Below are 27,363 nucleotides of genomic sequence, written 5' to 3'. Positions count from 1 at the left end.
ATGACTTACATTTTTGTCCAGAGAAAGAGTTCGTACACTCCGCGTTCTTTGGGTAGTATCGCGCTTTCTCACCACCAGTATCCCTGGAATTTTGGCGGCTCTGCACGGGATTGGCGGTCGCGGGTGATCCGAATTAACAAACAACCGTGACGTTCTATGGGGACGCGATGTTCTGATGACCCAATGTATCCCCCCCCCCCCCCCGCTGCAAAAGCGGCAAAGCCCCGAAACTCCAGCTCCGTGCGAAAGACCGGCAGTTTCCAAGCTGGACTTACCGGTGCCAAGGAGAATCCCCCCTTGCTTGATGGTGGTATTCCCTAGAAAGCGAGAGCCGAGTGGCTTAAACTCCTGTGGCCGGCTTCCCAAGCAGAAACTGAGCTGCCCCCAACCACCCCTGCAGCGCTGCGTGTGCGGTGCGTCTTCTCGGGTTACAATCCCTTTTACTGCGAGCGCTGGTCTCGTGCTGGCCGGGTTTATTCAGCCCCCATTCCAACGCCCAGATATGTCATGGTGGCCTGAGAGAGAACACCCTCGACTATTTAAAGAGACAGCGTCTCTCTATCTTTATCCCCCAGCAGGGAACAGAGTGAGCACGCAGGGCCTATTTAGGGGGAGAAAAGGATTCCTCCGGAGGGGAGTGGCCGGCAGCACGCCTTAGGCTTGCCGAAAAGCCTCCCGAGCAATCCGTCTCTCTCCCTCAGCTACCCCAGACTGGGCCAAAGCTGTGAAATAATGGGACTCAATAGGAGGGGGACGGGTGCTGACCCTTGTGGGAGAACTCTCCGCCGCCATGATACTCAGGAATCACATGGCTTTGGGGGCACTTGACAAATGAGTATTGCAGCTGTTTGGAAGAGAGGACACCCCTTTCCCGTGTTCCATTTTTACCACACTTGGCATGACCGTCCATGATGCCAGTGTTTGGCTTTTCTCTGCTTTTTGCTTGTTTTGGAGGGAGGCACTGGTGTGTTTCCTTGGTTTCATATATAACTTCAGTATGACATTTTGCCCAGGGATGACCAAATTGTAGCTCTCCAGATGCCCATGGTCCTTGTAGGGACTCATGGTAATTGTAGTCCATGGACATGAGAGTCAAAGCTTGGCCACTCCTGTTTTAGGCCAAGGAGAACCTTGCAGAAACAAATGGGTAGCAGCTGTGTTGGTCTGAAGTAGCAGAACAAAGTTTGGGGCTAGTGGCCCTTTTAAGACAAAGTTTTATTCAAGTCAAAGGCTTTTGAGTGCATGCACACTGTATCTGATGAAGTGTGCATGCACACAAAAGCCTTTACCTCAAATAAAAAGTTTGTCTTAAAGGTGCCGCTGGCCTCAAACTTTGTTCTTGTAGGAACATGAGTGTGAAGGTAGCAGCCCTGACATGCAAAAGAAAAAAGACATTTGGCTTAATGAAATGAGGTGTAAAAAATGAACAACGTGCAGTTTCAAAATTGGGAGTTCTCTAACTGCTGTGCATTTCTTTTACCTAGGGATCTGAAAATGAATGCTGGTGCATTTTTAGAACAGGCACGAGTGTCGTTTGTTATTTAAACAACCTACTTTGCAGTGTATTTTTGTTGCTCCCTGTGTTTGTGACACAATGGATATCCCAGGATAAACCTTGGTTTTTTTTTGTAGGGGTGGTGAATTCTACAGGTTTTTGTCTGTTTCAGGCATTGCATTATTTGAATGCTGAGAAATAGCTTCTTGATCATATGGTTAAGATATAGCCCAATGCTATGAGTAGGTATGTAGCAAGAGCCAATATCATGTGGTAGGTGAAGAGTTGGATTCGGACAAAGGCCTCTGATCAGATTTCCAGGGCTCAGTGTTTAACCTTGGATCAATCACTCTCTCCCCTTAACATACCCCCACAGGGCTGCTGTGGGGACAACATGGGGGAGACCCATGTAGGGGATTTTTATCTCCCTAAAGGTGGGATCAAAATATGATAGATTAGTACTGTTATCCATTAGGTTGTCAACGTGTCCCATCTGAATATATATTTCACTCATTGTCTTTGTGAATAGGCAGCCTGTGAGGCTAATTGGTTTGACCGATGTGGCAGAGACAAGAAGAAAGAACCGTACAGTTGCTTTATTAAATTACTGTTAAGTATTGTCTTAGGGTATTCTCAACTATTTACTGTTGAGAAATTCCTGAAGCATTCTTCAGGCTTCGAGAAACCCCAGGAGTGACATGATGGTGCAGAATAGGGTTGGGAAGCATAGCTGTGTCCACGCCCACCCAAGGCCCCTCCCCCTCCTCCCTCCAGGCCCATCACTGGCCATTTGGAGGGGGGAGTCAACATGACCACATATGGTCATATCACCTGAGAAACGTTTAACTCATTTTTAAAATACATAAAAAATTAACTCCCACCCATTCTGGAAACCCTTCCAGGGCTGTCAAGAAATCCTAGGGCTTCACAGAACCCTGGTTGAGAAAGCCTGCCTAAGAGCACATGTTTAAAACCAGCATTTCTCAAAGAGAAAACATATTCAGATCTGATTCTTAAATCTGAAAAACCCAAATGACTTATCTGTATGATGGGTGTTATATGCTTTAATAAGCAGCTCTCCCTCTCCCCAACTCCATGCTTTCCCCCTACTCTTCTGCACAGAGACAGGTACACACCTGCCTTCTTCAAGTATTCCATAAGGCACATAAGGCATTCCAGTCATGGGCCTTTGCTCCCTCTTTAGGGGGAATAACTCAAGCCCTCTACTGATGTGCAGAAAAAGTGCAGTTTGTTTCCAGGGTTGAGTAGGCACTTTGTTTCTTTCATACAATGCCCACTTTCTTGGAGTCAATGCCATATAAAGTAATTGCTTTCTAGCTGCTGCTGTGGGGAAGAAATCACTGGAGGGGAAGTCAATTCTGCTTGCATTATTGACACGCACAAGACCAGTTTGCATAGTCGATGAACATACACTTAGCTGGGGGTGGAAACCCCTGCTAAATTCAAATTCCGGTTTAGTTATTCATGTTCTATCTTCAGTCAGATTTAGAAAGTTCTGTATTTTGCCATGTCAATCTACAAACGTTGGATAATGCCCTTTCAATGCATGTTAGAAGTAGATTTTCCTATTGTGCAGAGGAAAATCCAGCTGCAAAAGCACATTGAAAGTGCATTATCCAAAGTGTGTAGAATTAGTGATCTTGCTGGAGCAGATAGAGGACCTTTTTGTTATAATGCTCAATGAGATCACACGTAACAAGGCTCTTAGATTTGAGTCCAGTGGCTCCTGAAAGACCAACAATATTTCAGGGGTATAAGCTTTTGGGAGTCAAAGTTCCCTTAATCAGATAGAACAGGGCTGACTGTGTCTGGGTCACAAAGCAGAAGCAACCCAGATTCACTAACAGTGCAATTGTAATCTGAGTTTCACCTTTCTAAACCTATTGATTTCAATCACCTTTTCCCTCGCCTGCCATCATCCCTTTCCACTGTTGTCCTGTGGAGCTGTTCTGGGTGACCTGCTGTGCAATCCTAAACAAAGCTACAACGGTGTAGTCTTTAAAAAATGGGCTGTGCTGTGAGTAAGTAGCATACATTGAACACATAAAGTTGGTCTCTTTCCCTCCCACTTCCTTCATCTCAGACCCTTTAGGGATGGGGATACCCTAGTCATCACATGTCAGTAGCCCTAAATCCAAGTCACATGTTACATTGGGTCACATTTTTTTCTCTTTTCAGAGTCCGTCCTTCCCAGTTCTCACAAGCTGTCTCATCATGTGACCTTTTCAACATATGAACTGGCAACTCACAAGATTCATCTGAAGTAACTTCTATGAGCAATACAAGGCTGAGTCTATCATGGCAGGCTGAAGCCTTTGTCACAAGTAATTTAGAATTCAATTTAATGATTAGACATTTTGACTGCAGTTTTGAAGATACTTTCCTGGAAGTAAGCCCCACTGAATAGCACAAGACTTCTGAGTAGAATTGCTTAGAATGGCTCCCTTTGTCTTTAAAATCCACCACCAGTTAAAGCCCTGGCTCAAGGATGCTGCACAATGGTTGGAATATGCCTCCATTCTAGTCACTGAATGGAAACAGCAATGTTACTGTTTGTTAGTTTGTATCTGTTAGCTGGGCTGTTGTGGAGTGAGCGAGAGCCTGAAAAGAAAGGGAGGGAAACCACACACTGTAGTCAGAGTTCCTTTTCCCAGTGTGCACTTCTTTAAGTCTGACAGTTGGGGCATGCCTGTGATAGAAGATGCCAATTAGTCTAGTCAGGAAAAGGCATTTCTTATATGTGTTCTGTCCAAATGTAATTTACCTCATGTTTTGTTAGTAAGCTATTTGCAAACTTAAAGGTAAAGGTAAAGGTATCCCCTGTGCAAGCACCGAGTCATGTCTGACCCTTGGGGTGACGCCCTCTAGCGTTTTCATGGCAGACTCAATACGGGGTGGTTTGCCAGTGCCTTCCCCAATTTGCAAACTTACTCAGGTACAATTGAGAGTCTTTGTAGACAAAGGAAGACCACTTTACTCTGCTAAATCCCAACAACAATGTATCTAAAACTCAGTGTCAGAATATTAGCTGAATTCTGTGAAAAGCTAGGTCATAATTGCATTGCTTTTACACTTAAATGATAATGGAGATTTAACTTTGCAGTAAATAAAAGGAAAACTCAAATAATAATGTTCTGAATGCGAAATATTTGGAATCTGATGTTAGGAATTTCAGATAAGATGGGGGGTGGGGTTTGCATTTTGTACTTTATCCAGTAGAAGCTGTCTGGAGTAAGGCTCTTCTATTCTAAATTGTGCAAAACCCAAACATAAGATCAGAATAGCCTGAGGCGGTGAAAGACCCTTGAGCACAGTGGCATAGATAAGTTATGAACAGGAAAACAGATATGTGATCGCATCTATTCATTATTCTATCTTAGAAAGTGGTTTCAGGTCTGTACAACAAAGTTTTTAGTCCTGTGACACCTTAAAGACCAACAACATTTTATCCTGGATATAAGCTTTTATGTGCATACACACTTGATCTGAAGAAATGTGCATGTACACAAAAGCTTATAAAACTTTGTTGGTTTTAAATGTTCCACTGAACTCAAAACTTTGTTCAGAAGGGTCTTTGTTTTTTGGAAAGTAAAATGAGTCCAAAAAGATAGAGACTCCTGAGCATATTTATGGAGCATGTGGTTCCCATTATAGCTTTAGGGATATTACATCTGCTGTTTCCAAATATTTCTAATCAAGTGAATAAGCCACAAGGAAATCTATTCTGCCTGAGAATGCTATAGGGGTATGTACATTTGAATTTTGCACAAACAATACATGGAATGAGAGAAACTTTCAGAAGTTTCAGAAACTTGCAATGTGCATACCATATATAGTGATACAGTCTGTTGGCAAAGACTATAGTATACTTAGACCAGAGGTAGAACAGACAGATTTCCTTTAAAAGTGTGGCACTATCATGTTCTCATTCCACCATATGGTACAAGAACACATGATAGGTAGTTCAAATGGCAACTTAAGGCTTTTTAGGGTTTCCTAAAACCCTACCTAGTGAGTTCCTTCTCCTATGCAGTTCTATCCTCAACCTGAAGTTGGGACCATAGTCTTAATATTGTCAGTCTTATTGTACAGCATGCATACCTAAGAATAATTAAGGACCCTTCTGCATGGGAGGAGGGAGGGAGAATCTAGACACCTGGTTTACTTATTTCTTTATTTTACTTGTTTACATTATCTATAGCCTGCCTCTCTTACTGAAATTGAAGGCAGATTATGTAGTGTAGATCGAATGCAATCAACTGGTAGGGTTTGGACTACAAAAATCTGAAAAAATAGCAAAAAACCTAAAACAGAGCTGAAACAAACCTGACACAAATATAAGCACTGAAACATAACATATTCAGTGGCATGGAAGAGGCATATATGGTATAGAAGAGACACATCTTGGAGAACCATATAATATCCTCCAGCAGCTGCATTGACTTCCATTGGAATTCTGGATTAGGTTTAAGGTGCCTTTAAGGCATCCGAGGACAGGGTCCAATGTTTCTAAGGGACCACCTATCTGAATACATCCCCCTCCTGACAAACATTATGCTCAGCTAATGGAAACTGGCTAGTGGTTCCTGGCCCCAATTGATTGGCTGGATTCCATGCTCACTTCTCTGAAGAGGCATGTCACCACTTCTGGTATACCTCACAGCCTGAAATATATTTCAGGGGTTCTTCCATGTTCAAAAGGCTGACTTAAAGTAACAGGCAGCAATACAGTGATATAGGCCACGTTCCCTATCCCTTTATCAGAGTAGCTTTCTGAACCATTACAGTCCAGTCCTGTTCCCTCACAGAAAAGTTGTTTTGAATAAATCAGTTCCACAGTTTGTGGAAAGCCAGGAAAGTAGGAACCTTCCCAGATCATGTCATAAATCATGGGCCACAACAAAGAATGCATGTCAGTAAGAGTAATTATTGATCTTGCCTATTTGCAGGGAGGCACTTTCAGAAGGTCATGCTGAGATTAGCAAAATGTCATGGCAGAGCACAGGGAGAGTGGCATTCTAGAAAGATATGAAGGACCAAGGCCACAAACTGAGCTCAGTAACTGATGGGTAGCCAATGGAGTGACTGTAGAAATGGGGGTAATATGTGCGCTCTGCCTAGGTTCTAATAATTAGCTCCCCATAGCTCAATCAAGATATGTAACCTGATATCACAGAAGAGATCTGATGGATCAGACCAGTGGGTCCATCCACTCCAGCCGTCTGTCTCACACAATGGCCAAACAGTTACTTTGGTATATTTTTCCATGGAAAACTTCCCACCCTGCATATGTAAATATAGTCTGTTTATCTAGCATTGGCAGGATGGTTGTACTGCAAGTCAATTCTATTTAGATGGGATAAATGTGGGATATGCAGCATGGACACACCCAGTGCTTGATATGATCCAGGAATGTTGTAGCAATCTTCTTGAGGCAGCTTGGTGTAGTGGTAAAGAATGATAACTCTCATTTGGAGAACCGGGTTTGATTCCCCGCTCTTCTACATTTAGCCAGCTGGGTGACCTTGGGCTAGTCACAGTTCTCTCAAAGCTCTCTGAGCCTCACCTACCTGACAGGGTGTCTGTTGCTAGGAGAAGAAGGGTAGGCAATTGCAAACCACTTTGAGACTCCTTCAGATAGGAAACACCAAAGTACAAAAACCAGTTCTTCTTTTACAAACTTTATTTAGATTATTTAATTAAATATGAATCAGACGTTTCCCCCTGGAAAACCAATATCACTTCCTAGGAGGAAGCCCAATTGTACATGGTTGCATTTACTTCTAAGTAGACCTGTGTAGGATTGCATTTTAAGTTATACTTTTTTCTGTATCCATATGACAGTAGGGAAAAATGAGTGTGGGTGTGTGGATGGGACTTCAGCTGGGCTGCAATGGATGTGCTGAACAAAGAACAAGAAAATATCCTGCACAGAAACACTCATGTGTGTCTCAAAGTATGCCTGATAAACATATCTGGTCCCAAAGATAGTCCTACAGAGCCACATCCTAAGCATTGTCAAACAGTCGAAAGGATTGGGGTTTTACTGTGTGATTTGCCTTCTGTGGAAAAAAGCCTCAATTTAAGAGCCGTACTCCAATATCAGATTTTTTAAAAATGATTTTCTCATTTCCTCTTCTAAGGATTAAAATTATACAAAGGAGGGGGGTGGAATGTGCTTGAGGAAAAGGGGGAGATGGGAGATGAGAAAAGTCTAAACTGAGGTCACAAAGCATGGAATTCATAAAAGGCCTGGAAAAGGGGGGAAGGAGTGAATGGAGATGGAGAGGCTGTGGAAGTAGACTTTGTTTACATAGCTGGACAGGCAGATATGGATCCCTGTTTGTGCTTTCCAGTGCGTTTCTGTGAAACACTAATGCTGGTAAATCAGTTCTTGGGATTAGAGTAAGGTGACCAGATTGTCCCACTTTTGGAGGGACATCTGGGGGGTACCTGGCAAATTGTATTTATGTTGAAATTAAAATATATATATTACAATGCTATTTTTGTGTTCTATGCGTTCTATGAAACTTTTTGTTGCTCCATATAGACCAAATTTTAAATCAAGAACCTCACCGGTCAATGGTGTCCTGCTTTACCAATGTTAACATCTGGTCACCTTAGACTAGAGCAAAGTCTGTTTGGGAACTGGTCCACTATTACTGAGAAATCCCCATCTTCTTTGAGTGCCACCAGAACTGAGGTTAGTTATTTGATAAGCAGTGAGATCCACATACAGTTATCATGTCAGTGTGTATATTTAGTAGTAGCTAATGCTGCACCTTTATTCAAGCAGTGAATGTAAAACTGATCAGTGTGTTTTATTTTCCTTAAATATAGAAATACTATATAGAAAGGCAATTGCAATCAGGAATACAATGAGCGCTAGGACCCAGGGGACACAGAGATATGCAGATCTCTCTCTGTGTCTCTATCCCTCTTGCTGTGTGTGTCTCTTCCTGTGCCTCGCAGCAGGAGGCATAGCAGGTAATTAGGACTCCTTCTTAGGAGTCTGTCTCTCTCTCCCTTCCTTGCAGCAGGGGCGGCTCTCTCTGGCCTATTATGCACAGCCACTGAAACGGCGGCATGGAGAACGTGGAGGAGGAAGAAGTGAAGCAAACCGCTTATGCACAGGATGGAACGCAACAGCGGCAAACCCCACAATATCCGATTATGCACGCGGCTACTCTGGAGCCGCTTCTGGTTACGACCTGGTCCCGGGAAGCTCCACTTTCTTCCGCATCTCGCTAACGCGGCTTTTTCGACGGCATATGTTGACTCTGTGCCCAGTTGCCGCCTGCAGCATGCATAATTGGTGATTTTGGCCGCCGCCATTCCACCCCGAATGCGGACCTTCCACTCCATGCATAATGGGCCTCTGTGTCACTCTCACCCTGGCAGCAGGAGCCATAGCAGGTAATTAGAGCCCCTTCTTAGCAGGGAAGCTGGGCTGGTCAGCAGCTTGGGGCAGCTCTCTCTGTGTCTTTCTCTGCCTCCCTCAAAGCAGGAGTGATAGGAGGGAATGAGGGCTCATGTTCTGAGCTCTGTGTGTCTCTCTCTGTCTCTGGTGCGTCTGGGAGGAGCATGGCTAGCATCCAGGGAGTTAGGAAGGGAGCTGTAGGGGCAGGGCCAATCAGGGTGCAGCCAACTTTGCCCTATTCCAATTTGGACAGCTGGACACGTTCCACCCCCCAGGCTGTTTCACAAATATATAGAGGAACCAAGGAATGGATGGATAATGATAGAGGAACCATGGATGGATAAGGTTTTTTTTTTTACAATAATGAGACAGGAGGAGCAAAATTAACAGTCTAAGTTTTAGATGCCTTATTATTCCTCCACATTTTACATTTATATCTATAGCATCTACTAAACTTGGGAAATCACTTTTTTTCTCAACAGAATTTGTTTCTCAGAATTTTAACAAGATTGCCAAGTTGCCAGAGAGGACGAGCTGTGTATTTTCCATTCTTATCTTACTGCTCATCTTGTAGGACTTGTACTCTCTTTCTGCTGTGAATGATGCTTGCTTCTCTGTACAAGAATCCTTCAGTGTTTTCTTTTGTTGCTGATAATACAGACTGGCAGCTTTAATTTTATCATTCACATTATTTCTGTGACCTTCCCTTGCTCATGCCCTTGACTTCTCTGTCACTGCCTTCCATGTACTGTTTGCCATCATCCCTTTGTTGTTGTTCATTATCTTCACTTTTGCAAGAGTACTGTCTGGCATATGCCTGAGCAATATGGTAATTTTGGCTCTTTTCTTCCAGGAGGGTGCTGCAATTAGAAGCATGTTCTTGCAGATCTCTACTCTTCTCAGTTTTGATTATAGGAGTTGAACCAGAACCGATCAGAATAACAATGTTTTTTCACTATTAAATAGTACAGAAAATGATCTGTTCCACAATATTTCTGGTAAGGCATTGGAGGAGAAGCATATCTCATGGCTTAAGTGCCACTCAGTGCTTATCATCCACTCAGGGATGCTGTCCCACCCCTAAGTGCCTCCTCCTCCAAACAGCTTGCCTGTCTGTCCAGCAGCCAACCAGTCGCCTTCCATCCCATGCTCCTGACCACCCCCTCCTCCTTCCACTTCCCTTTGAGGCCCAGAGGCTGCAGATCCCTACTTCATGAGAGCTACCCCTACCGGTGAGTTCCATAACAGCTGTCTGCAGCCTTTCCAGGTCCTGGGGGGAGGGGGAGGCCATCCACAGTGTTCTCCCCCCCCCCCCCTAATCTAGCACTCGTCGTATTCCTGCATGTAATGGGCTTGGCCCCTAGTAATTATATAAACAGAGAAATAGCTAGGTACAAGCTCCCTTCACATCCTGAGTTCAATCACTAATACATTTTACTTTGGAAGGTGGATTCTATGAGATTATGCATCATTGAAGTTCCTCCCCACAACCTGCCTTCCTCAGTTCCACTCCCAAAATCTCCTGGTATTTCCCAACCCAGAGTTGGCAGCTCTGGAACCTACAATTTTATGAATGTGATGATAGCTGCTCTTCAGTTTCCTGTACTTTAGTCCCTTAGTGTTATACAAAGTTTGGGATTCCCATCTCCTGTGATGATACAGCCAATGTATCAATGATACAGTGGAACTCTGTCTTAGTTTCTGTTGGTTCATAGGCCCAGGCTCAAATCATGCAACGCAAAATTTAGTTTCTCAGCAATGCACAGAATAACCTTTCCAGCAGCCATGCTCAGGTTGTGAAATTCCCTCCTTAGGAAAGTGAGACTCACACTATCACTTTGTGTTTTCCATGCTGGACTGGAGGCATGTTTATTCCAGGAGGTCTTTGAACATTTCCTGTGATGATTTTCTTCTGGCTGAGTTCAGATCCTGTGCTAAGGCTCTGCTAATGGTCCGTGAGACAGGACTTCTTTACCTTCTCCTCCTCTTGGGTTACCAAACTCAAGCTGGGGCATGGAGTTACAACCAATCTCCACACAACGGCAGTTAGTTCCTCTGGAGGGAGTGGCAGTTTCTGATGGTGGATATGAAAGCATCATATTCCCGCTGAGCTCCCTTGCCTTCCCAAACTCCATCCTCCTCAGGTAACCTTCCCACCATATTTCTAGGAAGATTGGTGACTGGGATTGGTAACTGATTGGATTGTTGGAATTAGCAACTGTTGGGAGAGCTTAAATTTGCAAAAAGGAGCAGAACACCAGGCTGCTTAAAAGAGTAAAATAATTTTATTTATTCGTATAGAAAGAGAGAGTCCTATAGTTTGTCTGTTTTGTTCATTCTTTCTGTTCAGGAGGCAAGCAGGGAGGGAGTGTGCTTAAAGGAGCCAATCAGGACACAGAGGAGATTATTTGAAAAACACCAGGAAATATCTAACTTAACTGTGATAAATACACATCTCCTCTGATCTGATGTCCAGTGTTGGTCCATCTTTATATGTTTTGAATCATGCATACTACAGATCCTGCATATTCTGATAGTAACCTACCTTTTACTGCATTCCCAAATGTTCCCCCAAATGCTATTCTTTAGGAGATAGGAGACCTGTAGAAATAGTATGAAGAATGAACTGGAGCTCTGTAGAACAAGGGGGGAACCCCTACGTCCCCTTCTGTTAATGGAAATTTATTGCAAGATCCAACCCATTGTTTCTCAGTTTTGAAACACTTTACTGGGATGTTTACAGTGAGAGGCCTTATAATTAGAGGAGATATTTTGCCCCATCCTTCCCTCTTCTGATATGTCTGACGTTTGTAATTGGTTTGAAGTTGTTCTCATCAGACAGGAAATTCTGTGCAGTTTTGAAGGACGTGGAAAATCTACTGGGGCAAGGTTATGTATTGTTGGTAGGGCAGTGGGTTGGGTATTTTGGCAGCAGTAGGAATCATGATGAGTCATAATATTTTTTGATGCCTGCTGTCTTATTCTGCATTTCTAGAGTGGATTGCTATGCAAAATAAACGTTGCACCAAGAACAGGCTCTTTAATCTGTCATGGTCATAAAAAAATGGATCCATCAATGTTTTTTTGGATTTACAAAGAGTGTAAAGATTAAAAATGTCGAACAGCTATTTTAGTTGATCTGGAGTATGCAGTCTTGTTTCAGAGCCTGAAGTAGTATTTTACTAGATTAAGATCTACTAGTCCAGCATTGTTTCCAAGCATCCCAGTAACTGGCAGATACTAGAGGTGCTTTTTCACACACTTTCAATCCACTTTCAGTTACTGTGTGAAATGGCAAAATCTATTTGCAAACAGCTGAACTGTATTGAAACTGAATTTAGTATGGGTAAAAGAACCCTAAGTGTGGCCTAACAAAAAATGACAACTGGACCACTGTGGTCTATCTTATGCACATTATTTCCTTTCAAAGTCAGGAATAGTTGCCTTTCTTGGCTGCAAATTGCAAAATGAAGTTGTGAGGAAATCTCTTTTTAGATGTAGGTTTGAAATGAGCAAAATCCTTCACTCTTGTTTTAGGTTCCCCGCCCCCTTCTGTAAAGAGAACAAGACAGGATGGGGGGAAGTGAGTTCAGTTGCTTTTCAGACTTACCTCAGCCCTCCTTCATACAAATGTTAATAGATCAAGCAGGAAAGACAGTGTCAAGCCCCCCACCCTCACAAAGCAGGGAACAAAGATTTGGAGGACTGGAGGAGGCAGCCGTTACCATGTGTTGGGCTAAATGCCAGAAGAAGCTACAGTGTAATAGAAACTCTCTGGGGATCTGAAACATTCTAAGCTAAGAAGCATATATTGTATTTATTTTATTTATTTATTAAATTTATATACCCCTGCTCCCAGCAAGCTGGCTCATGGCAGTTCATAATAAAACGTAAAAACATAGTCTAGTTCTAAAAACATCATACTAATAATCTCCAAAATACAACAATCTACATGGCAGTAACAATATAAAAATATAAACTCCTTTCTAATGACTCAGAACCCCTGTCACCACTTTGCGTCCCCAAAAAATTGGTAACGGAGCAATAGAGAGGAACAAAGAAAGGAACAAATGAATTGTGTTTTATCCGTTTATTTTGAATCCCTTGCTCAATCTGGTGCTGTGCTAAAAGTATGCTTGAAAACATTTTCTTTTTAATAAATACTATACAAGGGAGAGAGAATGAAATAAAAAATGATTAAGTACGAAGGGAGAGAGAAAAATCCAAAATAAAAGAATAAAAAGGGAAACAATAATTATTTCTTATTACCATTATATCTGTCCTCAAGTGAATTAAATCAATCTTGATGAATTTATTCCATAAATTCTTTGGTTTAAAATGATGACTGTTCTTTCTACAGACAGAAGCATGATTGTAGATGTTCAGAGCAAACTGTCTATTCTGTTCAATTTTTATATTTCAGAGGTGTGTTTTAATAACATTTAATATTAACAGAAGTGAAACATTACTATAGTTGTGGTAATAGTTGTAAAACCAGATTGTTCATTCACTCTCATCATCTTCTTCATCCTCCTCCTAATCTCCCTCCCCACTTTCAGGCACTTTACTTGTACCCTCTGTTCCAGTGGGGTTCTCAGATCCTGTTGGTTTTGAAATGCTGGTCTTGCATCTGAACTCTTTTTTCATAATGGACTTTTGAGAAGAAGTAGAAGGTGGTGCTGGTGGAGCAGGAGAATGAGAAGGTGGTGGAGGAATAGGAGGCACCAGTAGTTCTAGTGTTGGTACAGATAATGGTTTATCAGGAGTCGATTCTGCTAAGGATGATCTTGCACTGGCGAGGCTGCTATTTTCTTGTCTTCATAGTGCAATTTGTCCACAGAAACCTTTCTGTTTCACACAAAGGCTGGTCCTTGAGTTGAGGAGTCTTCTCTGTCGACACAGAGCCTGATCTGGAATGCTCTTCATCTGGGGTGGATTTCTTAAATCTTCCCAGAAAGCTCCTATCTTTGGAAGCAGAACACTGAGAGCAGATCTTAATCAGGCAAATAACAACAATGATAGCCATGAGTATAGAAGTCACGGAAACAGCCAGCACCATTTTATTTCTGTACCCATGTTCTGGAATTCCTTGCCTTGCTGGCAAAGACTTCTCCAAGTTTCTTGAACTTGCTGTAGTCATATTGGATACATTCTTGGAAGGCCAGAAATACGACTTCCACACATATGAAGTCTCATTGACATTTTCACTGAAAAGTTTCACGAGAAGGCCTGTTCTGGAGACGAGTTTTGCACAAGCCATCTGGATTGTGGGTGCTTTGCAATCCATTTTCAGAAGACGGATCACATGTGAGATTAGTTTCTTCACAGGTGTATTTGGGATCAGGGGAGTAAACCTCTTGTTCAGGTCAGCTTCAAAGACATCCCTCAGAGAAGTTATCCTGATTTGCCAAGTCCTGTGGGGGAGAAGCAGAGGTTCTCTGATATTTCCAGGATGTCCCATGGGACAACAAAATATCTGGTGAGAGCTCATTTCAATAGGGTTCTGAGTTTATGGTTAAGGCTTTTTATCTTCTCCTGTAGGAGTGCTACTTCTGCTTAGTACCTTGTCCAATAATTCTTTTTTAGTCTTAAACTACTCTGTGTCCATTTCCCAACACTGCCACGGTGTTTCCATCACTAGAGAGGCTACTCAAATCATTAGGATAGATTCAAATGAGTAACCGTGTTGGTCTGAAGTAGCACAATACTTCACTATTAAAGTAGCACAATAGTCTGACGAAGAGTGCTTGCACTCGAAAGCTCTCGCCTAGAATAAATCTTTGTTGGTCTTAAAGGTGCTACTGGACTCTGATTTTATTGTACTCAAATCATTGTTGTTCTTGTCCTCTGTGATGGAGCCTGTTGGGTTGAGAGCATTAAGCAAGGAATCTGTTTCCTAGAAGACTGAAGTGCTTCTTGACGAAACCTGAGAAAGGAAAGGGCATGCTGAGAGTCTATGCCTTCCCTGAGTTTCCTCTGGCTTTCAACCTTGTTATGTGACTCAAAGATGCTGGGCTGATCTGCAGACTGTGTGGTGGCCTTTGCAAATTCTTGTCCATCCCTCACATGTCTGAATAGTGTAGCCTTGCTTATTTGGTTTATTCGAAGCCAGTTTTCTCTCATTATTTTTCTCACAAGCCTTTCCTGCTTGGAAGCCTTATCTGGGGATTCCTCTAAGCCTTGGGCAGAAAGTTCATTTTGAATAGTTGCCTCTGGAGTCCCTTGGAGTAGTTCCATGATTTTTTCTTTGAGTGCGCCCTCCAGCACACTGGCCAGCAGATAAAAATGTTTTCAACTGCTTTTTGTCAGCCCAGTTCATATCCATGGGCTCATCTCCTTTCATTTGCATGACCTGTTTGACCGATTTTAACAAGTTAAATTTGAGAGCAATGTTGGAGTAGTTTTGGGCTGGTGCCAATATGTCACTGTTAGGTTCAGCACTCTCCAGCAAGTAACTGTGGGGTTCAGCTCTCTCTGGTAAGATGCTAAGCAGGTTGCTACTGTTCATCTTCCTGGCTTCTAATATTTTAATGACTTCTTGCATGCCATTCGAAAGCTCTTTCTTTTCACACAGAGTTCCATCTATGACACATGACTTTGAGCAATCCAACTTGATAGTCTCAAATGAAACTTCAATGTTCTCCTTAACGGAGCAAGGCAGCAGGACATCTTTCTGGACAATATAAGCTTTCGCAACTGCAGTGAGGTTTTTAGCAGGTTCTCCAATGTCTTCGGTGTCACTTTGGTGGCACCAAGGTCTAGGAAATTCAGCAAAGGCAGACTGTAAAAACTAGAATCCTGAATTACTGTTAGGAGACTGTGGCTGAGATCTACTGTGAGCAAAAACTGCATGCCAGGCCAGGCTTTGAAAGTTTCCTCTGAGATCTGGTCAATTATATTACCACTGAGGTTTATAATCTCCAGGAACGGGATGGCCTCAAATGCGTTCCTCTCGATCATATGGATTTATTGTGTGATAAGTCCAAGTAGGTAAGGGAATGCAAGCCTTCCAGAGATGAAGTCTGAACTCTGCTCAGGCTGTTGGCCCTGAGGATCAAGTATTCAGCCCAAGAATAGGAATTCCATACTTCTTTTCTGATAGACAAAATTGCATTCCCAGTAAAGTCCAAGTATGTGAAAGGATGAGGATGAACTCCTGACTTGGGAAGAGGAATTAGGTGGAATCCAGGAGAGTCAGTGATCCTGCTGCAGTTGAGGATTTCTATGGTGCAGTGGCAGAGGGTAGGGCAAGACCCTTGAGCGCCATCCAGCCCCATAAGGGGCACCAGTAGTATCCAAAATAAGAGATGGGTATAAACCATATCAGCAAGGTTTACACCACCGAGCAGGTCTTTGCAGACTGCATAGCTAGCACTGTGGGCATGCTTTATGTATGTCTGTTGATGTTTGTGACATCATTTAAACACTAGTGGTGTTTCATAAAGGACCATGTCGGCCTTTAAACAGTGTCTGGACAGATCCTTATCATGGATGCTTTAGGCTAATCTAGGATACTAGAATCTGGAGGAGTTCCAGTCCAGGTTTTACTCATGTCTGGTGATACGGTGAAAGATTCTGATAGGCCTTGATTCTTTAATGTATCCTGAATAAAGTTGCTGTATGTGGCGCAGAGTGGTAAGGCAGCGACATGCTATCTGAAGCTCTGCCCATGAGGCTGGGAGTTCGATCCCAGCAGCCGGCTCAAGGTTGACTCAGCCTTCCATCCTTCCGAGGTCGGTAAAATGAGTACCCAGCTTGCTGGGGGGTAAACGGTAATGACTGGGGAAGGCACTGGCAAACCACCCCATATTGAGTCTGCCATGAAAACGCTAGAGGGCGTCACCCCAAGGGTCAGACATGACCCGGTGCTTGCACAGGGGATACCTTTACCTTTACCTTATGCTTATTGACTGACAGTGTGGTAGTGCGGCCAAACAAGACGTGACTCCTTATTTGTTTTTGGCAACAGAAAAGGCCACAGCTCTTATTCAACCTGAAAGAACAGAGGGTTGGCCTGGCACAAGGTGTAGAGTAAAATCCCCCACACATCCATCCGGCTGTTGACATGAGCAGACTGGTCCTTTATGATGGCGATCCCCAACCTGTGGGCCGCGGACCACATGTGGTCCTTCGACTAATTGGAGCTGGTTTCTCTTCAGATCGCATAAATCTTTCACCTTTTACTAAAGATTTCTGTGGAGGTGGGCCCCGAAGGATGCCTTCTCCACCCCCTTTACTTCATCCCCCCCCCTGGCCCTTTACAACACACTTCATTGTTGTGGCGTGTCTGAATCTTATTTTGAAGGGAGGTTTAAACATTACCATAGCGATCAGAGAGCGCTAGGGCAGTGGTTGAGAGTAGAGGAGTAAACTACCCCCCCCACCGGGCCTCAGTAAAAGGCGTTGAGTGGTCCCCGGTGAGTGCTTCCCGGCGTTGAGTGGTCCCCGGTGATAAAAAGGTTGGGGACCACTGCTTTATGAAACACTTTACTACTCCCGTAACTTACTCAAGAGTAAACATTCCCAGGGTAGAGGCTTTTCCTAGCTGTCTGCACACAATTTGACCTCATTGGTTCTCACTGGCGTGTGCAATTTGAACTGATTGGCCCTCATTGGCAGAGTGCTCTCCCCCTATTGGTGGCATACCCCAAGAGAGGGCCAATCAGGTAGGGAGTTAGTTGGCTGAATGCAAGCTCAACTTTGTAATGTTTAGTGAAGTAATATTGCTGTCACCTTTTCTCTACACTTTTACCATTGAGAACCCCCTGAAACATTCTTTAGGCTTCAAGAAACCTCAGAAGTGGGATCTCCAGATCCCAACTGGAGGATAGCATCCCTGCCACTGTTCAGGCATGCCTGCCTCCAGATGAGATCTGGATAAAAGCTCTGCTCTAGATTGCAGGGATCAGTTCTCCTGGAAGACAGAACTGCTTAGGTGGGGAAGGCATTGAAAACATTGGATGGCAAAGAACTTACAGTGGGTTTCTCAATTACTGTCTCCCCTCTCCACATGTCCCAATTGCCTCATGGTGCCTCTGTATTCCCTCTACACTTTGCCCTATTTTCTATGCCATTGGTCTGAAATCTGCTTTGTAGTGATGGTCTTGGGAAAATTGCTGCAGGACCGTATGGAAAGGAAAAGTCTACATCTTCCCAGTTCCGCCTACATCAGCATTATTTTCCCTGCTGCAATTGCTTGTGATGGCTACCCCCAAAGCATCCCTCCCTTCTCAGATTGTAAATTGTAAACCTGATTTACTCTTGAATAAACATTCCTAGGGCAGAGGCTTTTCCTGGGCACCCTGGGTCCCAGAGGGCCAGCAGGGGGCCATTTCTGGGTCATCTGCAGCCCCCCCCCACCTCCTGAAGGCTCGCAGAGGCTGCCCCTAGATGAGGGCCAATCATGTAGTGGGTGATTTGTCAGTTTGGGTTTTATACGGTTTACTGATGATTATGACGATGATTTGAGAAAAATATGTTTAAAAGTTTATATTGACATATTAGAAAAATTATATTACAGGGGGAAAAGGTAAGGAAAGGGGGAAAGAAAGGTAAATAAAAATTTTATTTGATATATTGGTTCTTATATTACTTTGCTATAATTCACCCAAGAGAAGCAAAGGTCAAAAATAAAGAAGAGGGATCAGCCTGGGATCTTTGTTCTAATTTCCCAACATATTGATTTTTCTGAGGTTTGTAGAAAAAGAAAGGGGTGAATATTGTTAAAATTAATCCAAAATCTTCTTGTTGCATTTCGTTCTAAGGAGTATTGAAGAATGTGCTTAGGATAATAATTACCCAGGAGGGGAAAATAAATCTTGTCTTCCTTTTGAGCAATTCTTTGGCAAATCAGTAAATTTATGTGTTGCTTTCTCTTTACTGTGTCATGCTATAGCCAAAGCCCTGGATCTTTTAAATGTATATTTTTCATCAAGGGAAAAAAGAAAAATAAGAGAAGAGAAAAAGCTGGTTGTATAGTCCACAGAGAGAATAATCCACAATTATAAAGTTTATGCAGGAAAGAAAATGAAAAAAAAATGGCTTGATATACTTGATCTGGTTAAATTAATATTTTGACTCTGCTTTGTGGAGGCAATTCAGCCATTTACACAATTCACATAAATCTTTGTTAAATTTAAAAGTCATACTAATTATCAGCCTGTGCTGTTCTCTCACACTACATTCCTGCTGAAAAAGGCCACCCTAGCCATCTTTATCCCTGCCACATGTAATTAATTATACTCATTTTATCACAGCCTTAATTATGCTTAGATCAAATCAAGAACAGGGATTGCCCAGGTGTTAATTGCACTTATTCCTATCTGGCAGCGTTCAGTGTCTCTCTGCCTATCAAGTATTAGGTAAGTGCATTTTTAACTTCAGCAAGTTCTCACTATTCTGACTGATCTACAATTGGGCTATCATTATTTTCAAGGGAGGGTTATTTGTTCAGGTTTGTGGCTTCTCCAACAGACCTGTCAGTCCTCAGATTTCCTAATAACTGAGGCAGTAACTATTATTCCCATTATTATTTTGCTGCTCCTCCAAGGGAAGCATTCATAGTTCTCCCTGTACTAAATGGCTTAATCAAATTCTTCAACATCTTCCTTTAAGGTTGCCAAGCCTGGCTAATTTTTCAACTTATGGCTTGACTGGGCAGCCAGAGAACCTCAGAGGGAAAATAATTCCATTTCCCTCTTTCCAGCAATTCTTTTAAAAACATTTATTCTACACAATACACATGCATGTAAAGTTTGTAAACTGGGCAGAAGACACCTGGAATGGGATGTTTGTTCTATTTGTGTGCATGTACTGTACTAGTTTCTGGGTTGTCGTGTGTGTGTGTGTGTCATATATATATTTGGGTGGTATTATAATCAGGAAGATACATTTTACTACCTGCTTATGTTTGACGTCCACATGAAACATGACCATCTTGTTCACATATTTCCTTTGTTTCCCTGTGTAAGTTCAAATCATGGTCAATATGCTATTTATGGTGAGAAGCCCGTTTGCTGCCACATTCTGTGTGCACTTGCATTTATGTTCTGCTCAACAGCAGGTTTCCAGTCACGTACCTCATGGAGCTCCAGCACAGTATGCTTTATCACCCCAAGTATTTCCTAGGGCCTGCCCAGCTCTCCCCAATTGAGTCCATTAAATCAAAGAGAAAGCTTTACTTTAATGTAAATAGAGTTGTTGCAACTACATGTTAACTATAGAATGATCAACTCAGATCAACCTGCAAAATAGCAGAACGTTTTATTTTAGCTAACTTGAGTTACTACCTCTTCCAAAAACACAAAGTGGTCTTAAGTCATTTGCATAGTACTTTGTTTAGATAGAGGCATGATATACAAGACTAACTTTAAAATATCTGACTGCTGCCTCGCCTCTCAAATAACTACCTGACTATAAAGTACACAGATGGCAATGCTAAACATTACAGATGCATTGTATCTGGTATGTTACTGCATTCATCACTCTCAGACAACTTTCACCCCAAGCCCTTATAGCACAGTCCTAAACAGACATACCCTTGTAAACCTATTGACTTCGATGGGGTTAGAAGAGTAGCTCTTTTTAGGAGCGCACTGCTGTTTCTTCTCCAAACTTTACATAAAATCTTGAAGTTGTTCACAGGCAACTATAGGTGCAACTATACACTGATTCAGGGATTTTCTGATACTGAACTGCATTATATAACTATAAATAAATTCTTATAACATCTGACAGTGTTCTTGTCAGTGGATAACAACAGCAGTTACCAGAATGATAGACAAATACGTCAGCCTGGTAGGTGGGAATATGCTTCTAGGATTAAAGGGAATTTCCACAAAGTAATTATAGCAGCTTTGCTGATAAGAAAATGTTTTGCTGTAATAGTAATGAATACAATCAGGCTATTTAATTTAGAAACTGACAGAGAGAAAGGAAATAGAAAGCATGGCTTTAGAAGGAAAGTAAGCAGGGTTGCCAACATCCAGGTGGACTTGGAGAGCTTTTGTAATTACAACTAATCCCCAAACTACAGAGGTCAGTTCCCCTGTAGAAAATGGCTGCTTGGGAAGGTGGATTCTTAGGCATTGCATCCTGCTGAGGTCCCTCCCCAAACCCGTATTATATGTATAGGCCTGGAATACTCACATCCCCTCAGAGATCACACCTGAAGGAAAACACTCCTGATTTCTAGTTGACTCTGAGAAAGCAGTTTATGTGAGTTTAAAGAATTGGTGACAAGTTTCATTGGACATTTACATTGAGCATGGGTATGGCCTGGGAAAATGTTATTTCATTTGTGGTTTGTGATACACCTATGAACTAAACCCAAAGGGAACTGAACTAAAATGGCCTGATATGAACTGAAGCAGTTATTGAAACGCATGGTGTGACAGAATGGTTCCCCAATGTGATAGAGACTCTAAACTCACAGGTGATTCTCTGCCCACCATGTTTGGTGAAGACTGAACTTATGGGGTCCAAGTTATACCCCTAAAACAAGGTGCCCCAGGAAAATGCTTTTGGGGAAATCCCAGACACAGCTTCAAAAGTTTATAGGCCAGACCCTGTGCAAGCCAGAGGAATAAAACTCACAGCAGACCTTCCTGAGATGCTCCTCTACGTGTCCTCCAAGTTATGTGTAGATTGGACTTGAAGATGTTGGATTATGTCCCCCATAAAGTGTTTTTGAGAGACAGTGTGGTGTAGTGGGTAAAGAGTGTTGGACTCTAATCTGGAGAACTAGGTTTGATTTCCCACTCCTTCACATGTAGCCAGCTGGGTGACCTTGGGTTAGTCACAATTTTCTTAGGGCTGTGCTCACAGAGCAGTCTGAGAGTTCAGTTGATAACACCCAATAAGCAGACTTGGTTAAAGAAAATCTCTTTATTGAATCTGTAGTGAAACAAGCATCTCTAAATCCTTGCCAAGATTACAGCACCCAGGATAAGTTGCCCTATATCAATCTCGATCCCTCATGACACCCTCCCTCCTGAAAATGAAAGCTAGATGCTGCTGGGGCCTCTGACCCCTAGGCAGGGGAGAGATAACCAGTTCCCAAAACATCAGGCAGATTTATGGAAAATGTCTGATGCAGCTTCAGGAGTTTATAGAACAGATCCTGTGCAAGCTAGAGGCATTACATTCACAAAAAGAGCTCCTCATGTTATGTGCAGAGGGTATGATTGCTATAGATTGCCAACCCTTCTCATTCATGGAGGACATCAATGCCATGTTTTCTGGGAAACTGTTTCCTGAACCACACCCCCCCACACCCAAATTTGGGAAATGTTCAATGTTCAGGGTCCGTATGCTTCCATGCACATTGCATCATAGCCCCTGAACCAGCCAAAGGTCAGCATAATCTTTGTTTCATTCCCATCCCTAATTCAAACTGTGACCTCTGGTTCATCTCCTGGAGTCATGTGGCAGTCTGACTACTCAGCTCACTTGAAATCCAATCCACATGTACCATGCCACCACCACTCTGGAACACTTTTCTATTTAGTGCAGTCAAATATGACCTACCCTTTAAGCTTGGCACATGGTGAAAGACTGGATGATTGTGAGATTTTATTTTTAAAGGTAGCAGTAAAGCAAGAAAGATTGGCTTAGAGAGAACAAGGAATGTCCTCACATAGATTTTCACTGCAAATGTGGGCATAGGAGGACTGATGGTCAATTGGATAAATTCTAGGGTGTAATCTCATTATGGAGAAAATCTGTATGTAAGGAAGAAAGGGCAAACATCCTTTCAGTGCCCTACATTTCCTGAAGCTTCTATAGGAAATACAAGTGCCACATAAGGTATTTTTGATCTTTCTCTAGAACTGATTCATCCCGCCCCCCCCCCTTCTACACTCACTTCTGAATCTTCCCCTAGTGACATAAACTGGGTATTTCAGATAATTAATGGCTGTACATCTTTGATTTTTAAATTTTATTGTAAGGGAGAAGAGCTAAACATGTTTCTGGAAGAAAACTGAAAGACCTATTGAGAGCATGATGGCCTTAGAATCCACATTCCCAAGCTTCTGCCACCTTTCCTTCTTCAAAACAGTTTTCAGCCCTCTTTCCTTCTCCTTCAGCATCCAGTCATTGGAACCCTGTTCACAAAATATCCTTGGATTCAAGGCCATCAGAAAGAAGCCTTTCTTGATTAAATAGATTGCTCATTTCCCTCACTTCTCACTGGTTAAGACCTTTCCCTACACACAAGAAAATGGAAAGTGTGAATGTTGCATTACATATAATGAGAAGTATTGCCCCACATTATATTTGTGATTCCCAAACAAGTTACAGCTTCTAAACTTTGCAGGAAACTTCAGTGAAACCTGAATCCCACCCCCCAACCAAAACATGAAAATAATATAAGTCATTGGAGAAGCTAAAGGCCAAAATGAATTCAGCAGCATGCCACTAAATTTACTTTGGAAAATACAGGAAAATTTTTAAAGTGTTAGAAAATGATATATCATCATTGGACAAACTTAATCCAAGGTTGAAGCAGGCAAGTTCCCAAGATAGCCAAGAATAATTTCTTCCTGTTTGAACCTGCTGCCCTGCTAGGATAGTCTGCCAAACTTCAAACAAACAAATAAATAAATAAAAGTTCTTGCCAAAGGGAGCACTCTGACACATTGCCAGAGGAAGAACAATAAACAGAAGCATCTTCATAGACTAGCCAACTAACATGAAAGCTAAAGAACCTGCTACTCCCATTGGTAAGGAGCAAGATTACCTGAGATTATAGTGTCCTATGGTCATCATACATGCACTAATATTGTCAAAATCTTGAGATAGATGTATAAGAGGAATGTTAAATAAATGCCTCCAAAGACTCATACTAATTTTTGATGTGATAATACCGGAGTAGTAAATGTGGTCCTACTAACTGAACCAGGCCATTTTTCCAAAAGTTCTTCCAATCAGAAAGGGCAAGATTACCCAATTGAGACACAAGAACTATCTAATGCAAAAAAAAATGGTTATTTATTTATTTATTATACTTCTATTCCGCCTTCCCCGGAGGCTCAGGGCGGTTTACATTAAACTTATAAACAATACATGAAACAAATTTATTGTCTGTAAATCTGCTTACTTCAACAGTATGTTTTTGTGTACACACACGTGCACGCTTTCACACACTCACATTGATCATAGTTACTGGCTATGACTCACTGATTGATTTGTTCGCCATTTGATTTGTTCACTGTTTACTTATAGAAGTGGCTGCCCAGAGGTGTGCAGTTGTGGTGAACTAAGGACAATAAGATTCCATCTGGAATGTGTGAAAATGTGCATGACTGCATTGTACTATACTGTTTCAGCACATGAAAAATAATGAACAGGCTCTGTTTGCCAAGAGCCAAACAGATCATTCCCCCACCGCCACCCCCCAAAAAAAATTCAGTTCCTTGTCTGCAAGCAGTGAGTAGACTGAGAGCCAGCTGCTGGAGTTCAAGTATCCCTTCTTCGGATCTGGTGAACTCCCTTTCCCTCTTTAATTTTCCTGGCAGTACACTGTCCTGGATTTCAATTGGTGTGTATTCCTTATGCATAAAGAATTTGTCTTCTTTTCCATTTGCTAGGGTCCATAAACACTGTGGAATTCTAACCACCCCTCCCTTACAGAACACTTGGCTTAGGGAAAGGAAGAGAGAATAGATGATGTCTTAGAATTTGAGTGATTGACATAAAACTTAGCAGAATGATCATTTTCGTTTTTAAAGTGGTTTAGAAGGATATATTTTGGAGCAGGGAAGGGGTTAATGTTTACGATTTAAAATTAACACTGTTGGCGGAGAAAATAAATTCTATATAAATTGTTTAAAACTAGGATAAATAAAATTATTTGCATGGTTTATGGGTTGGGTAGAGGAATGCTAGAAAGAATCAACTAAGGCAATTAAAGGAAAGGCAACTCATAATCATGCTGTTGTAGCTGAACAAGCTTGAAGGTCTTCTGTTTCACCCATTGCTTTAATGTAAATTTCAATCATTAAAATATCCCAAGGTCAAGGAGTACATGGGGGGGGGCGTTCTTTAATTACATGGGTATGGTAAATTCAGGTGGATAGCTGTGTTGGTTTGAAGCAACAGACCAAAGCAGAAGAAATTGTTGGCATTTAATGGTATGTATAAAGTTAGAAGATGAGCAAGTAAATGTCATGAGCCTGAGATGGCATTGATGTTGTTAGCTCCAGTGATCATGTTATCTGGGTATATGTGGCAACAAAGTTGGTATCCGGATTTATTGCAAGCTCTGGTACCAATGATCATGTTTAAGTTAGATGTATTATTGTGGGTGAGTTGTTTATGGTTTGTCTTTGTGCAAGAAAAGGTCTGCTCCCCAGTTCTCTGCACTGAGCAAGCAGGTCAAACCCTACTCCAAAGGATAAATGGACACAAATCTGACATGACAAATCACAAGACTGAGAAACCTGTATGACCTTCCAGGACATTCAGTGAGTGACCTCAAAGTAGCTGTTTATTTGCAAAGGGAATTCAGGAACAGATGGGAAAGGGAAATTGTTGAATTGCAAGTTATTATAGCACTCAGAACAATGGAAGCCCCAGGACTTGACAGGGATATTGGTTTTTTTATCTCATTATATATGCTAACCACATTCGGTCCTTGTATCTGTATTCTCACTAATCCCCCAACATCCTCTTTATTTTCTTACTTGAAATTGTAGATTGGTATAGTAGACTGGAATATAATGAACAGTAGAATGTAATTTAGAATGATAGTTTGGTATGTATCTGGTCTGCGGACAGAGGAGAGACTGCACAGCCAATCACCCTGCATCAAAGAAGAGGAAGCATTACTGTTGCCCTCATGGTTGAGAGGAGACAGATGGAGAGTAATAGCAGGGTTTCAGTTAATTACTCTCAGAATTCCACAATTAAGAATGTACATCTGCCCATCTATCTCCAATTCTGATATATTCATATTTTTCACTATGTTTGCCCCCAGAATTAAACTGAAACAAATGGTAACTATATAAACTAAGTCTGTTATTCCTATTTGTTCCTTGAATATAATCTTCGTTATGCTGTATGCTCATTTTATGCTCACCCTCAACCTATATGTATGCATGGTTAACTTCCATTTCATTGTATCTGAGGGAGTGTGCTGTGTACACAAAAGCTCATACCTTGAATAAAACTTGTTGGACTTAAGGGTGCTACTGGACTTGAATTTTGTTCTGTTGTTCTAGTAGATAATGATGGAATCAAGTGCAGAGAAGTGGACAAAAATGGGGGAGAGACTGCTCCTTTCCCATCTGGTTTGTTCTTCTGATAGAATGGGCATAAGTGCCTCTGATGTTCTGGAGATTCTAATATATGTCTGGTTAAGGGTCAGTTTACAAATTTGAAAGTGTGGAAATTCTGTTAGGCCAAAACAGAAGTTGGTCTACACATATTCTGGCTGGCAAGTATGGCATTGCAGCACTTGATTTATATAATCTGCTAGCCCTGTTTCTAGGGTGAGGGAAGCAAAAGCATTTGCAGATTCATGAAAACCCAGGTAAATGCGGAGCAGTGTGAAATATTCGGAAGCCACTGAATCTTTTACATAGCCCATTCCTCAGGCAACAAATGAGATATGTGATGAAGAAAGATATAATCATGGGTATTTGTTGATGATTATATAGATCTCTAATTACAGGTGGCAGTTTCATGAGTAGGAATCGTCACATTTCCATTTTATCTGTCCAGATCCACAAATATAACCTCTGGCTGTGCTTTCCACACTAATCATCTGCACAGGCCTTTATAGAAAAGAAACATTTAAAATAAGACTGGCTAATTTAGTGCCTCATTGTTTATACCAACACATTGAGTGCACAAGGTTTCCAGGAAGAACCAAGTTTGATGTTTAGCTAAATTTACCTTGGTGACTCTATGAAGGAGCCACTGGGTATCATCTACAGACTTTTCCTACTCAAGTATATTTTCCTGTTGTCTTGTGATGCACCAGGAATGCTGTAAATGTGCAGGACATGACATACAGAAATTAGTATATTTCTCATAGCAAGGGATGAGAAAATCACAGAAAAGTTGGATTGCTTGTCACAGGATATGTTGGGAAGTTTTATTGTATGCAAAATAATTCTTTTGTCCTTCTATGTGCCTGAAAATACACACAAAATATCAGCATCAAATTTCCCAATATTTTCAGACTTCATTGTGCCATCCCCCCACTCCAGTTAATCTAAAACAAAGGAATAGAAAGCTGTACCATATGAGCTGACTAACATTATCAGTTGAGATGACAAGGATAACATGCTAATTGCCTTCTCCAGGAAATGGGACTACACAAATGTAGCCCTGATCTGATACTGTTCAAAACTGCCAATAACCAATTTAAGTGGAGGAAGGGAAGGTGATAGATCAGAGGACTTGATTCATAATCCTTGTT

The 27,363-nt window shown here is 41.9% G+C and overlaps 1 protein-coding gene, 1 long non-coding RNA gene and 1 pseudogene across 4 annotated transcripts in view; 2 read left to right on the top strand and 1 right to left on the bottom strand.

The window, feature by feature from the left end:
- PMP22 (peripheral myelin protein 22) overlaps nt 1-513 on the bottom strand; it is a 35,606-nt gene extending 35,093 nt beyond the window's left edge. The window contains exon 1 of one of the 2 annotated variants that reach the window (XM_077327549.1): nt 276-513. The gene's annotated coding sequence lies outside the window, so the exon portion shown is untranslated. Of the gene's footprint in view, nt 1-9; nt 84-275 lie in introns of those variants that run through there. The other variant, XM_077327550.1, reaches the window with a different exon arrangement.
- The window catches only part of LOC143832726 (uncharacterized), a 62,370-nt gene that overhangs the window by 785 nt on the left and 34,222 nt on the right, over nt 1-27,363 (top strand). For both annotated transcript variants that reach the window (XR_013229379.1, XR_013229378.1), the window contains one exon: nt 3,695-3,840. This is a non-coding gene — a long non-coding RNA (uncharacterized LOC143832726). The remainder of the gene's footprint in view (nt 1-3,694; nt 3,841-27,363) is intronic.
- Nucleotides 17,081-17,150, top strand: LOC143834592 (U5 spliceosomal RNA; annotated as a pseudogene).

Source organism: Paroedura picta, chromosome 3, assembly GCF_049243985.1.
Source record: "Paroedura picta isolate Pp20150507F chromosome 3, Ppicta_v3.0, whole genome shotgun sequence".
Taxonomy (NCBI): Eukaryota; Metazoa; Chordata; class Lepidosauria; order Squamata; family Gekkonidae; genus Paroedura; species Paroedura picta.
The sequence above is the reverse complement of the archived record's forward strand: the minus strand, read 5'-3'. Positions and strand labels throughout refer to the sequence as shown.